We start from the raw sequence: 12,640 nt of genomic DNA on the forward strand, positions 1-12,640 counted from the left end.
TTGTAATGATCGCTGCGATTCTTCTGGACTTGCTGAATTTGCAGCAAATTAAATATCACGAAACCGTCATCGCCAACAATAAACAGGGTCAGCGATTTGAGAACTTAGTATCTTGGAGCCGACATTTTCGCGGCTGCGATGGCCGAGTGGTTAAGGCGTTGGACTTAAAATCCAATGGGGTTTTCCCGCGCAGGTTCGAGCCCTGCTCGCAGCGGGCTATCTCATTTTGATAATTAACTATTTCAAATAATTTATTTTCTTCAATCTGCTCCCTCTTGGAGGATTTTGGAATTTTCAATGCCGGTTTTAAGGAAACTAATGGATTGCCGAGACAACTGGATCACTTACTTCAAGAAGGTTTGCCGACCGAATTCCAAAAGTTATCTGCAGATTGTCTGGAAGCTCCAGATAAGGAGGCCTCGACAGTCTCTGAGGTACCTTCCCATACACTCGCTGCTGTCCGGTAGCATCAGTCTGTGTAACCGTGGGAGAGAGAGAATGGAAAGTCACTGGAAGGCTTGTTTCTGTCAGCAGCAATGGTACAAGAGCAGCCATTCTAAAGTGAAAAGCAGAACACATTCCAGGAGACAGTCCAGGAGACAGACAAACGGAGTGGAGATCTGGAAGACTGACCAGAAAAAAAACAAGGAGGACACCAACTCATAATTCATCTCTCCCTCTCCCGAAGCAGAAGAATTGAACATTCTGAGTTTTGAGTTGCACCACTGAGGTTGTACAAGTCTCTCTCTGTAAAACTTGTATTATTATGTCAATAAAACGATTTGTTTGAAAAGTTTGAAGCTTCATTTCCCAAGGAATTTTCTGAATCGGGCTGCATTGGTTCCGAAGGCCGGCTCTGCTTTCGCAGAGCTTGACTGTCGGGAGGTCTCGCAGGTCTAAATGTATCGACTGGTTTCAAAGCACCAACTCAGATTGGGGCGTATGGGACATGTGGCCCAGGAAGAGTGGTGGTAGCAGAGCACACTTAGCAGTTTAAGTGGCTGAAAGTGAATGTTAGATTAAGGAAATACCGCAGGAAAATTATAATGAAATTGAAGGGGGAAAGTAAAGGAGAGCTATTGATTGTGGAAGGAAGAAAAGTCTGCGTTATGTTTCGGTTTGGAGCCGAAGTTGCTGCGGCCAGAATGCAGATTATTAATCACTATACGAGCATGGCACCACACATCAACAACTGGAGCTCTGCAAAGTATCGCATGGCACTGCTTAGGAAACATGGATTTTTGATGAAGAGTCCAAAATCAGCACCGCCAGAAATACAGAAGCGGTGAAATTCAACGGAGGCCTCGCAGCCACTGGAGCCTTCATCCAGAATGGGAACTGGTGCAGGCACAGTTACATTTAAAAGAATTGTAGCCTTTTCACACGAGAAGAAACTCACCCCTGGAGATTCTATAGAAATAGGCCCCGCTGGGAATCGAACCCAGGATCTCCTGTTTACTAGACAGACGCTTTGACCAGCTAAGCCACGGGACTGAATGCTGGCACAATTTCTCGCCCCCACTCGCTGATGTTTATCAGCTTCCGGTCACTGTCTTCTGGACTCTCAGGCCGTTTCTTATTTCTCCAGCTCTCTTGTCCATTCCGCCATATGTCCCATTGCTCTCTGTATCTCCCGCTTAATTTATCTCAGTGTCAATCTGTGAGGTGATTCTGAATGATTACCCTATGTTTGTGTCTTATCTATATATATAAATCGGTACTTCTGTCTGTCATTCTGTCTGTCATTCTGTCTGTCATTCTGTCTGTCATTCTGTCATCGCCTGTGCGTCTGTCGGGCTATGCGCTCGAAAGTTACAGGGCGTACCTACGCGCACGTTACCTCCAAAGAAAGCTTACGCTTCAGAGACGGTTTTAAGCATATTTACTTTTCAGTCAGACGAAAAGTGTTTGCGCCTTATGCAAAAAACCTTCAGCAAAAAACCTTCAAAATTAAACTCATTATCTGCTAGCATTGATTGACTGACATCAAGGTTCCACCAATCCTGTTCCGTCACGATTGACCAATCCTACAGTACGGTCCCCTGATGGTTGGCCAATCGGTGTGTGTGTGGGCGGGACTATTCGTTTTCATCTCGGGGATGTGGCAGCCATTCTTTCACTAAGCTTCCAGCTCAAATGACTTCAGCTTCCAGCTATAACGACTTTCAAAGTTAGTATCTCTTTTAAAAGTAACATAAGATTTACCAAAAACGTTTTATAAGTACTTTCACTTTCATTTTTCAACCTTTTAAAAGGTAGACATACAGGGACACAGACAGGGCCCTAAGCCTGCCACTCGATTTAAAATGTTGACCAGCACCAGATTCACAAAGGGACACAGACAGGGCCCCAAAGCCATAAGTAGTTTCACTTTCATTTTGCAAGCTTTTAAAAGGTAGACAGACAGGGACACACACAGGGCCCTAAAGCCTGCCACTCGATTTAAAATGTTGCCCAGCACCAGATTCACAAAGGGACACAGACAGGACCCCAAAGCCTGGCACTCGATTTAAACCGCCTGCCCCAAAACAGCCCCGGCAACGCCGGGCTCCCCAGCTAGTATGAAATAAATGGGGGGATCAGACAACTCTTCCTCTGACACTGGGGAACAAATAAGCCAACAGTTATACCACGATATTGTTTACTGTGATGCAGCAAATACAATATTCCAGCTTAAAAGTTTCAGTTTCAATTCTGTGCAAAAGAAACTGTGACTCCAACGTGTTTCCAATAGCCTGCCTTTTAATCTGACGTCACAATCGCCACCATTGCACCTCAAGGTGATTCATAACTAATAAGCAGAGAAGTCAAGCACTGAAAGGGTATTTGTAGAAAGGGTTGTTAGACTGTGGAATGCACTGGTCCAGCAAGCAGCAGATTTAAAAGAAGGTTTAAAAACCGGCAGCCTGTGGGAGGAAGGGGGCATAGAGGCAAGAGAGACACAGGAAAGATCAACTTGGAAACTATTGACCCCGAATCTACTTTAAATCCCCCCACTGTATTTAAACCCATTTAATGTCAGATTCACAAATTGATGCATGTGAGCAATATAGGACATTTATCGCTGTCTCTGGTCTAAAATAACTGCTTTATTATTTGATCCCACCCGCTGCGTTTAGGCTCTACCCTGAATATTTATCTCCGACCTAGAATCAGTTTGTAATCTGGAGACAAGGTTTCTGCAGCCGGCGGGCAGGGAGCAGAGGCTGTGGCTGATCTGTGTCATGTGGGAGCAGAACACAATGTTTCTGCTGTTTATTTTCATTACCCTGCAGAATATTCCATACTGTTCTCAACATCTTACATACCGTTAAATATCGGACGTTTTCTTTTATTGTAATGATCGCTGCGATTCTTCTGGACTTGCTGAATTTGCAGCAAATTAAATATCACGAAACCGTCATCGCCAACAATAAATAGGGTCAGCGATTTGAGAACTTAGTATCTTGGAGCCGACATTTTCGCGGCTGCGATGGCCGAGTGGTTAAGGCGTTGGACTTGAAATCCAATGGGGTTTCCCCGCACAGGTTCGAGCCCTGCTCGCAGCGGGCTATCTCATTATGATAATTAACTACTTCAAATAATTTCTTTTCTTCAATCTGCTCCCTCTTGGAGGATTTTGGAATTTTCAATGCCGGTTTTAAGGAAACTAAAGGATTGCCGAGACAACTGGATCACTTACTTCAAGAAGGTTTGCTGACCGAATTCCAAAAGTTATCTGCAGATTGTCTGGAAGCTCCAGATAAGGAGGCCTCGACAGTCTCTGAGGTACCTTCCCATACACTCGCTGCTGTCCGGTAGCATCAGTCTGTGTAACCGTGGGAGAGAGAGAATGGAAAGTCACTGGAAGGCTTGTTTCTGTCAGCAGCAATGGTACAAGAGCAGCCATTCTAAAGTGAAAAGCAGAACACATTCCAGGAGACAGTCCAGGAGACAGACAAACGGAGTGGAGATCTGGAAGACTGACCAGAAAAAAAACAAGGAGGACACCAACTCATAATTCATCTCTCCCTCTCCCGAAGCAGAAGAATTGAACATTCTGAGTTTTGAGTTGCACCACTGAGGTTGTACAAGTCTCTCTCTGTAAAACTTGTATTATTATGTCAATAAAACGATTTGTTTGAAAAGTTTGAAGCTTCATTTCCCAAGGAATTTTCTGAATCGGGCTGCATTGGTTCCGAAGGCCGGCTCTGCTTTCGCAGAGCTTGACTGTCGGGAGGTCTCGCAGGTCTAAATGTATCGACTGGTTTCAAAGCACCAACACAGATTGGGGCGTATGGGACATGTGGCCCAGGAAGAGTGGTGGTAGCAGAGCACACTTAGCAGTTTAAGTGGCTGAAAGTGAATGTTAGATTAAGGAAATACCGCAGGAAAATTATAATGAAATTGAAGGGGGAAAGTAAAGGAGAGCTATTGATTGTGGAAGGAAGAAAAGTCTGCGTTATGTTTCGGTTTGGAGCCGAAGTTGCTGCGGCCAGAATGCAGATTATTAATCACTATACGAGCATGGCACCACACATCAACAACTGGAGCTCTGCAAAGTATCGCATGGCACTGCTTAGGAAACATGGATTTTTGATGAAGAGTCCAAAATCAGCACCGCCAGAAATACAGAAGCGGTGAAATTCAACGGAGGCCTCGCAGCCACTGGAGCCTTCATCCAGAATGGGAACTGGTGCAGGCACAGTTACATTTAAAAGAATTGTAGCCTTTTCACACGAGAAGAAACTCACCCCTGGAGATTCTATCGAAATAGGCCCCGCTGGGAATCGAACCCGGGATCTCCTATTTACTAGACAGACGCTTTGACCAGCTAAGCCACGGGACCGAATGCTGGCACAATTTCTCGCCCCCACTCACTGATGTCTATCAGCTTCCGGTCACTGTCTTCTGGACTCTCAGGCCGTTTCTTATTTCTCCAGCTCTCTTGTCCATTCCGCCATATGTCCCATTGCTCTCTGTATCTCCCGCTTAATTTATCTCAGTGTCAATCTGTGAGGTGATTCTGAATGATTACCCTATGTTTGTGTCTTATCTATATATATAAATCGGTACTTCTGTCTGTCATTCTGTCTGTCATTCTGTCTGTCATTCTGTCATCGCCTGTGCGTCTGTCGGGCTATGCGCTCGAAAGTTACAGGGCGTACCTACGCGCGCGTTACCTCCAAAGAAAGCTTATGCTTCAGAGACGGTTTTAAGCGTATTTACTTTTCAGTCAGACGAAAAGTGTTCGCGCCTTATGCAAAAAACCTTCAGCAAAAAACCTTCAAAATTAAACTCATTATCTGCTAGCATTGATTGACTGACATCAAGGTTCCACCAATCCTGTTCCGTCACGATTAACCAATCCTACAGTACGGTCCCCTGATGGTTGGCCAATCGGTGTGTGTGTGGGCGGGACTATTCGTTTTCATCTCGGGGATGTGGCAGCCATTCTTTCACTAAGCTTCCAGCTCAAATGACTTCAGCTTCCAGCTATAACGACTTTCAAAGTTAGTATCTCTTTTAAAAGTAACATAAGATTTACCAAAAACGTTTTATAAGTACTTTCACTTTCATTTTTCAACCTTTTAAAAGGTAGACATACAGGGACACAGACAGGGCCCTAAGCCTGCCACTCGATTTAAAATGTTGCCCAGCACCAGATTCACAAAGGGACACAGACAGGGCCCCAAAGCCATAAGTAGTTTCACTTTCATTTTGCAAGCTTTTAAAAGGTAGACAGACAGGGACACACACAGGGCCCTAAAGCCTGCCACTCGATTTAAAATGTTGCCCAGCACCAGATTCACAAAGGGACACAGACAGGGCCCCAAAGCCTGGCACTCAATTTAAACCGCCTGCCCCAAAACAGCCCCGGCAACGCCGGGCTCCCCAGCTAGTATGAAATAAATGGGGGGATCAGACAACTCTTCCTCTGACACTGGGGAACAAATAAGCCAACAGTTATACCACGATATTGTTTACTGTGATGCAGCAAATACAATATTCCAGCTTAAAAGTTTCAGTTTCAATTCTGTGCAAAAGAAACTGTGACTCCAACGTGTTTCCAATAGCCTGCCTTTTAATCTGACGTCACAATCGCCACCATTGCACCTCAAGGTGATTCATAACTAATAAGCAGAGAAGTCAAGCACTGAAAGGGTATTTGTAGAAAGGGTTGTGAGACTGTGGAATGCACTGGTCCAGCAAGCAGCAGATTTAAAACAAGGTTTAAAAACCGGCAGCCTGTGGGAGGAAGGGGGCAGAGAGGCAAGAGAGACACAGGAAAGATCAACTTGGAAACTATTGACCCCGAACCTACTTTAAATCCCCCCACTGTATTTAAACCCATTTAATGTCAGATTCACAAATTGATGCTTGTGAGCAATATAGGACATTTATCGCTGTCTCTGGTCTAAAATAACTGCTTTATTATTTGATCCCACCCGCTGCGTTTAGGCTCTACCCTGAATATTTATCTCCGACCTAGAATCAGTTTGTAATCTGGAGACAAGGTTTCTGCAGCCGGCGGGCAGGGAGCAGAGGCTGTGGCTGATCTGTGTCATGTGGGAGCAGAACACAATGTTTCTGCTGTTTATTTTCATTACCCTGCAGAATATTCCATACTGTTCTCAACATCTTACATACCGTTAAATATCGGAAGTTTTCTTTTATTGTAATGATCGCTGCGATTCTTCTGGACTTGCTGAATTTGCAGCAAATTAAATATCACGAAACCGTCATCGCCAACAATAAACAGGGTCAGCGATTTGAGAACTTAGTATCTTGGAGCCGACATTTTCGCGGCTGCGATGGCCGAGTGGTTAAGGCGTTGGACTTGAAATCCAATGGGGTTTCCCCGCGCATGTTCGAGCCCTGCTCGCAGCGGGCTATCTCATTATGATAATTAACTACTTCAAATAATTTATTTTCTTCAATCTGCTCCCTCTTGGAGGATTTTGGAATTTTCAATGCCGGTTTTAATGAAACTAAAGGATTGCCGAGACAACTGGATCACTTACTTCAAGAAGGTTTGCTGACCGAATTCCAAAAGTTATCTGCAGATTGTCTGGAAGCTCCAGATAAGGAGGCCTCGACAGTCTCTGAGGTACCTTCCCATACACTCGCTGCTGTCCGGTAGCATCAGTCTGTGTAACCGTGGGAGAGAGAGAATGGAAAGTCACTGGAAGGCTTGTTTCTGTCAGCAGCAATGGTACAAGAGCAGCCATTCTAAAGTGAAAAGCAGAACACATTCCAGGAGACAGTCCAGGAGACAGACAAACGGAGTGGAGATCTGGAAGACTGACCAGAAAAAAAACAAGGAGGACACCAACTCATAAGACCGGAAGATTGGGGGCAGTACAGGATACAGCAAAAGAGGACAAAGGGATTAATCAGGAAGGGGAAAATAGAATACGAAAGTAAACTTGCAGCAAACATAAAGACAGACTGCAAAAGCTTTTATCGGTATATCAGGAGGAAAAGACTGGTAAAATCCCAAGTCGGTCCCTTGCAGTCCGATTCGGGAGAATATATAATGGAGAATAAGGAAATGGCAGACCAATTAAACTCATACTTTGGTTCTGTATTCACAAAGGAGGACACAAATAACCTCCCAGGAATATCGGCAAACATAGGGACTAATGAGAGGGAGGAGCTGACAGAAATTAGTATCTCTAGGGATATGGTGTTGGGTAAGCTGAGGGGACTGAAGGCCGACAAATTCCCGGGGCCTGATAAACTACATCCTAGGGTACTCAAGGAGGTGGCCCTGGAGATAGCAGATGCTCTAAGGATCATCTTCCGGAACTCCATTGACTCGGGAACAGTACCCGTGGATTGGAGGGTAGCTAATGTTACCCCAATATTTAAAAAGGGGGGTAGAGAGAAAGCAGGGAATTATAGACCAGTAAGCCTTACATCGGTTGTGGGCAAAATGCTAGAGTCCATTATTAAGGATAAAATAGCGGAGCACTTGACAAATGGGGAAAGGATCGGACAGAGTCAACATGGATTTACAAAGGGTAAATCGTGTTTGACTAATCTGCTGGAATTTTTTGAGGAGGTAACTGGTAGAATAGATGGGGGAGAGCCAGTGGATGTGGTGTACCTTGACTTCCAGAAAGCCTTCGATAAGGTTCCACACAAAAGATTATCATGCAAAATTAAGGCTCATGGGATTGGGGGCAAAGTATTAACGTGGATAGAGAACTGGCTGGCGGATAGAAAACAGAGAGTTGGAATAAACGGCTCGTTTTCGGAGTGGCAGGCAGTGACCAGCGGGGTGCCGCAAGGATCTGTCCTGGGACCCCAGCTGTTCACAATATATATAAATGATCTGGATCAGGGAATTGGATGCAATATTTCCAAATTCGCTGACGACACTAAACTAGGAGGAGGGGTGGGCTCTGATGAGGATGTCAGGAGGCTACAGTGCGATTTGGACAGGTTGGGGGAATGGGCGGATACGTGGCAGATGCACTATAATGTGGATAAATGCGAGGTTATCCACTTTGGGGGTGAAAACAGGAGGGTAGATTATTATCTAAATGGCAATAGATTGGGAGATGGGGAAGTGCAGAGGGACCTGGGTGTTCTTGTGCACCAGTCACTGAAGGAGAGCATGCAGGTGCAACAGGCGATTAAGAAGGCAAATGGTATGTTGGCCTTCATATCAAGGGGGTTCGAGTATAGGAATAGGGATATCTTACTACAGCTGTACAAGGTGCTGGTGAGACCGCATCTGGAGTATTGTGTACAGTTTTGGTCGCCCCATCTGCGGAAGGATGTTCTTGCCATGGAAAGAGTGCAACGGCGATTCACCAGGCTGATACCTGGAATGGCGGGAATGACCTACGAAGAGAGATTAAATAGTTTGGGCTTGTACTCACTGGAGTTTAGAAGATTGAGAGGGGATCTCATCGAAATATATAAAATTATGGCAGGCCTGGACAGGCTGAATTCAGAGAGAATGTTTCCAATGGCCGGGAAGCACAGAACCAGGGGCCACAGTCTAAAAATAGCGGGCAAATCATTTAAAACAGAGATGAGGAAGAATTTCTTCACTCAAAGAGTGGTGAGCCTGTGGAATTCCCTGCCACAGAGGGCTGTGAAGGCTAATTCAATAAATATTTTCAAGAGAGAATTGGATATATTTCTGAAGGCTAAGGGGATTAAGGGTTACGGAGAAAAGGCGGGGACGGGGTACTGAACTGGTAAGATCAGCTATGATCTCAGACGAAGATCAGCCATGATCTCATTGAATGGCGGAGCAGGCTCGAAGGGCCGAATGGCCTACTCCTGTTCCTATCTCTATGTATAATTCATCTCTCCCTCTCCCGAAGCAGAAGAATTGAACATTCTGAGTTTTGAGTTGCACCACTGAGGTTGTACAAGTCTCTCTCTGTAAAACTTGTATTATTATGTCAATAAAACGATTTGTTTGAAAAGTTTGAAGCTTCATTGCCCAAGGAATTTTCTGAATCGGGCTGCATTGGTTCCGAAGGCCGGCTCTGCTTTCGCAGAGCTTGACTGTCGGGAGGTCTCGCAGGTCTAAATGTATCGACTGGTTTCAAAGCACCAACTCAGATTGGGGCGTATGGGACATGTGGCCCAGGAAGAGTGGTGGTAGCAGAGCACACTTAGCAGTTTAAGTGGCTGAAAGTGAATGTTAGATTAAGGAAATACCGCAGGAAAATTATAATGAAATTGAAGGGGGAAAGTAAAGGAGAGCTATTGATTGTGGAAGGAAGAAAAGTCTGCGTTATGTTTCGGTTTGGAGCCGAAGTTGCTGCGGCCAGAATGCAGATTATTAATCACTATACGAGCACGGCACCACACATCAACAACTGGAGCTCTGCAAAGTATCGCATGGCACTGCTTAGGAAACATGGATTTTTGATGAAGAGTCCAAAATCAGCACCGCCAGAAATACAGAAGCGGTGAAATTCAACGGAGGCCTCGCAGCCACTGGAGCCTTCATCCAGAATGGGAACTGGTGCAGGCACAGTTACATTTAAAAGAATTGTAGCCTTTTCACACGAGAAGAAACTCACCCCTGGTGATTCTATCGAAATAGGCCCCGCTGGGAATCGAACCCAGGATCTCCTGTTTACTAGACAGACGCTTTGACCAGCTAAGCCACGGGACCGAATGCTGGCGCAATTTCTCGCCCCCACTCACTGATGTCTATCAGCTTCCGGTCACTGTCTTCTGGACTCTCAGGCCGTTTCTTATTTCTCCAGCTCTCTTGTCCATTCCGCCATATGTCCCATTGCTCTCTGTATCTCCCGCTTAATTTATCTCAGTGTCAATCTGTGAGGTGATTCTGAATGATTACCCTATGTTTGTGTCTTATCTATATATATAAATCTGTAATTCTGTCTGTCATTCTGTCTGTCATTCTGTCTGTCATTCTGTCATCGCCTGTGCGTCTGTCGGGCTATGCGCTCGAAAGTTACAGGGCGTACCTACGCGCGCGTTACCTCCAAAGAAAGCTTACGCTTCAGAGACGGTTTTAAGCGTATTTACTTTTCAGTCGGACGAAAAGTGTTCGCGCCTTATGCAAAAAACCTTCAGCAAAAAACCTTCAAAATTAAACTCATTATCTGCTAGCATTGATTGACTGACATCAAGGTTCCACCAATCCTGTTCCGTCACGATTGACCAATCCTAAAGTACGGTCCCCTGATGGTTGGCCAATCGGTGTGTGTGTGGGCGGGACTATTCGTTTTCATCTCGGTGATGTGGCAGCCATTCTTTCACTAAGCTTCCAGCTCAAATGACTTCAGCTTCCAACAATACGACTTTCAAAGTTAGTATCTCTTTTAAAAGTAACATAAGATTTACCAAAAACGTTTTATAAGTACTTTCACTTTCATTTTTCAACCTTTTAAAAGGTAGACATACAGGGACACAGACAGGGCCCTAAGCCTGCCACTCGATTTAAAATGTTGCCCAGCACCAGATTCACAAAGGGACACAGACAGGGCCCCAAAGCCATAAGTAGTTTCACTTTCATTTTGCAAGCTTTTAAAAGGTAGACAGACAGGGACACACACAGGGCCCTAAAGCCTGCCATTCGATTTAAAATGTTGCCCAGCACCAGATTCACAAAGGGACACAGACAGGGCCCCAAAGCCTGGCACTCGATTTAAACCGCCTGCCCCAAAACAGCCCCGGCAATGCCGGGCTCCCCAGCTAGTATGAAATAAATGGGGGGATCAGACAACTCTTCCTCTGACACTGGGGAACAAATAAGCCAACAGTTATACCACGATATTGTTTACTGTGATGCAGCAAATACAATATTCCAGCTTAAAAGTTTCAGTTTCAATTCTGTGCAAAAGAAACTGACTCCAACGTGTTTCCAATAGCCTGCCTTTTAATCTGACGTCACAATCGCCACCATTGCACCTCAAGGTGATTCATAACTAATAAGCAGAGAAGTCAAGCACTGAAAGGGTATTTGTAGAAAGGGTTGTGAGACTGTGGAATGCACTGGTCCAGCAAGCAGCAGATTTAAAACAAGGTTTAAAAACCGGCAGCCTGTGGGAGGAAGGGGGCAGAGAGGCAAGAGAGACACAGGAAAGATCAACTTGGAAACTATTGACCCCGAATCTACTTTAAATCCCCCCACTGTATTTAAACCCATTTAATGTCAGATTCACAAATTGATGCATGTGAGCAATATAGGACACTTATCGCTGTCTCTGGTCTAAAATAACTGCTTTATTATTTGATCCCACCCGCTGCGTTTAGGCTCTACCCTGAATATTTATCTCCGACCTAGAATCAGTTTGTAATCTGGAGACAAGGTTTCTGCAGCCGGCGGGCAGGGAGCAGAGGCTGTGGCTGATCTGTGTCATGTGGGAGCAGAACACAATGTTTCTGCTGTTTATTTTCATTACCCTGCAGAATATTCCATACTGTTCTCAACATCTTACATACCGTTAAATATCGGAAGTTTTCTTTTATTGTAATGATCGCTGCGATTCTTCTGGACTTGCTGAGTTTGCAGCAAATTAAATATCACGAAACCGTCATCGCCAACAATAAACAGGGTCAGCGATTTGAGAACTTAGTATCTTGGAGCCGACATTTTCGCGGCTGCGATGGCCGAGTGGTTAAGGCGTTGGACTTGAAATCCAATGGGGTTTCCTGGCACAGGTTCGAGCCCTGCTCGCAGCGGGCTATCTCATTATGATAATTAACTACTTCAAATAATTTATTTTCTTCAATCTGCTCCCTCTTGGAGGATTTTGGAATTTTCAATGCCGGTTTTAAGGAAACTAAAGGATTGCCGAGACAACTGGATCACTTACTTCAAGAAGGTTTGCTGACCGAATTCCAAAAGTTATCTGCAGATTGTCTGGAAGCTCCAGATAAGGAGGCCTCGACAGTCTCTGAGGTACCTTCCCATACACTCGCTGCTGTCCGGTAGCATCAGTCTGTGTAACCGTGGGAGAGAGAGAATGGAAAGTCACTGGAAGGCTTGTTTCTGTCAGCAGCAATGGTACAAGAGCAGCCATTCTAAAGTGAAAAGCAGAACACATTCCAGGAGACAGTCCAGGTGACAGACAAACGGTGTGGAGATCTGGAAGACTGACCAGAAAAAAAACAAGGAGGACACCAACTCATAATTCATCTCTCCCTCTCC

The 12,640-nt window shown here is 45.0% G+C and overlaps 6 non-coding genes across 6 annotated transcripts; 4 read left to right on the top strand and 2 right to left on the bottom strand.

The window, feature by feature from the left end:
* The first annotated feature begins 132 nt into the window (after positions 1-132).
* trnal-uaa (transfer RNA leucine (anticodon UAA)) lies at positions 133-214 on the top strand. The gene has a single exon. It is a non-coding gene; the product is annotated as a tRNA-Leu (tRNA).
* A 1,206-nt stretch (positions 215-1,420) lies between these two features.
* On the bottom strand, positions 1,421-1,494 carry trnat-agu (transfer RNA threonine (anticodon AGU)). The gene has a single exon. It is a non-coding gene; the product is annotated as a tRNA-Thr (tRNA).
* A 1,972-nt stretch (positions 1,495-3,466) lies between these two features.
* On the top strand, positions 3,467-3,548 carry trnas-uga (transfer RNA serine (anticodon UGA)). Its single transcript has one exon. It is a non-coding gene; the product is annotated as a tRNA-Ser (tRNA).
* Positions 3,549-6,788: 3,240 nt separating this feature from the next.
* On the top strand, positions 6,789-6,870 carry trnas-uga (transfer RNA serine (anticodon UGA)). The gene has a single exon. It is a non-coding gene; the product is annotated as a tRNA-Ser (tRNA).
* Positions 6,871-10,058: 3,188 nt separating this feature from the next.
* Positions 10,059-10,132, bottom strand: trnat-agu (transfer RNA threonine (anticodon AGU)). Its single transcript has one exon. It is a non-coding gene; the product is annotated as a tRNA-Thr (tRNA).
* A 1,957-nt stretch (positions 10,133-12,089) lies between these two features.
* Positions 12,090-12,171, top strand: trnas-uga (transfer RNA serine (anticodon UGA)). The gene has a single exon. It is a non-coding gene; the product is annotated as a tRNA-Ser (tRNA).
* The last annotated feature ends 469 nt before the right edge of the window (positions 12,172-12,640 follow it).

The sequence above is a fragment of the Somniosus microcephalus genome, unplaced genomic scaffold (genome assembly GCF_052327205.1).
Source record: "Somniosus microcephalus isolate GS21.2 unplaced genomic scaffold, FLI_Smic_1.0 unresolved_chr1, whole genome shotgun sequence".
Lineage (NCBI taxonomy): Eukaryota > Metazoa > Chordata > Chondrichthyes > Squaliformes > Somniosidae > Somniosus > Somniosus microcephalus.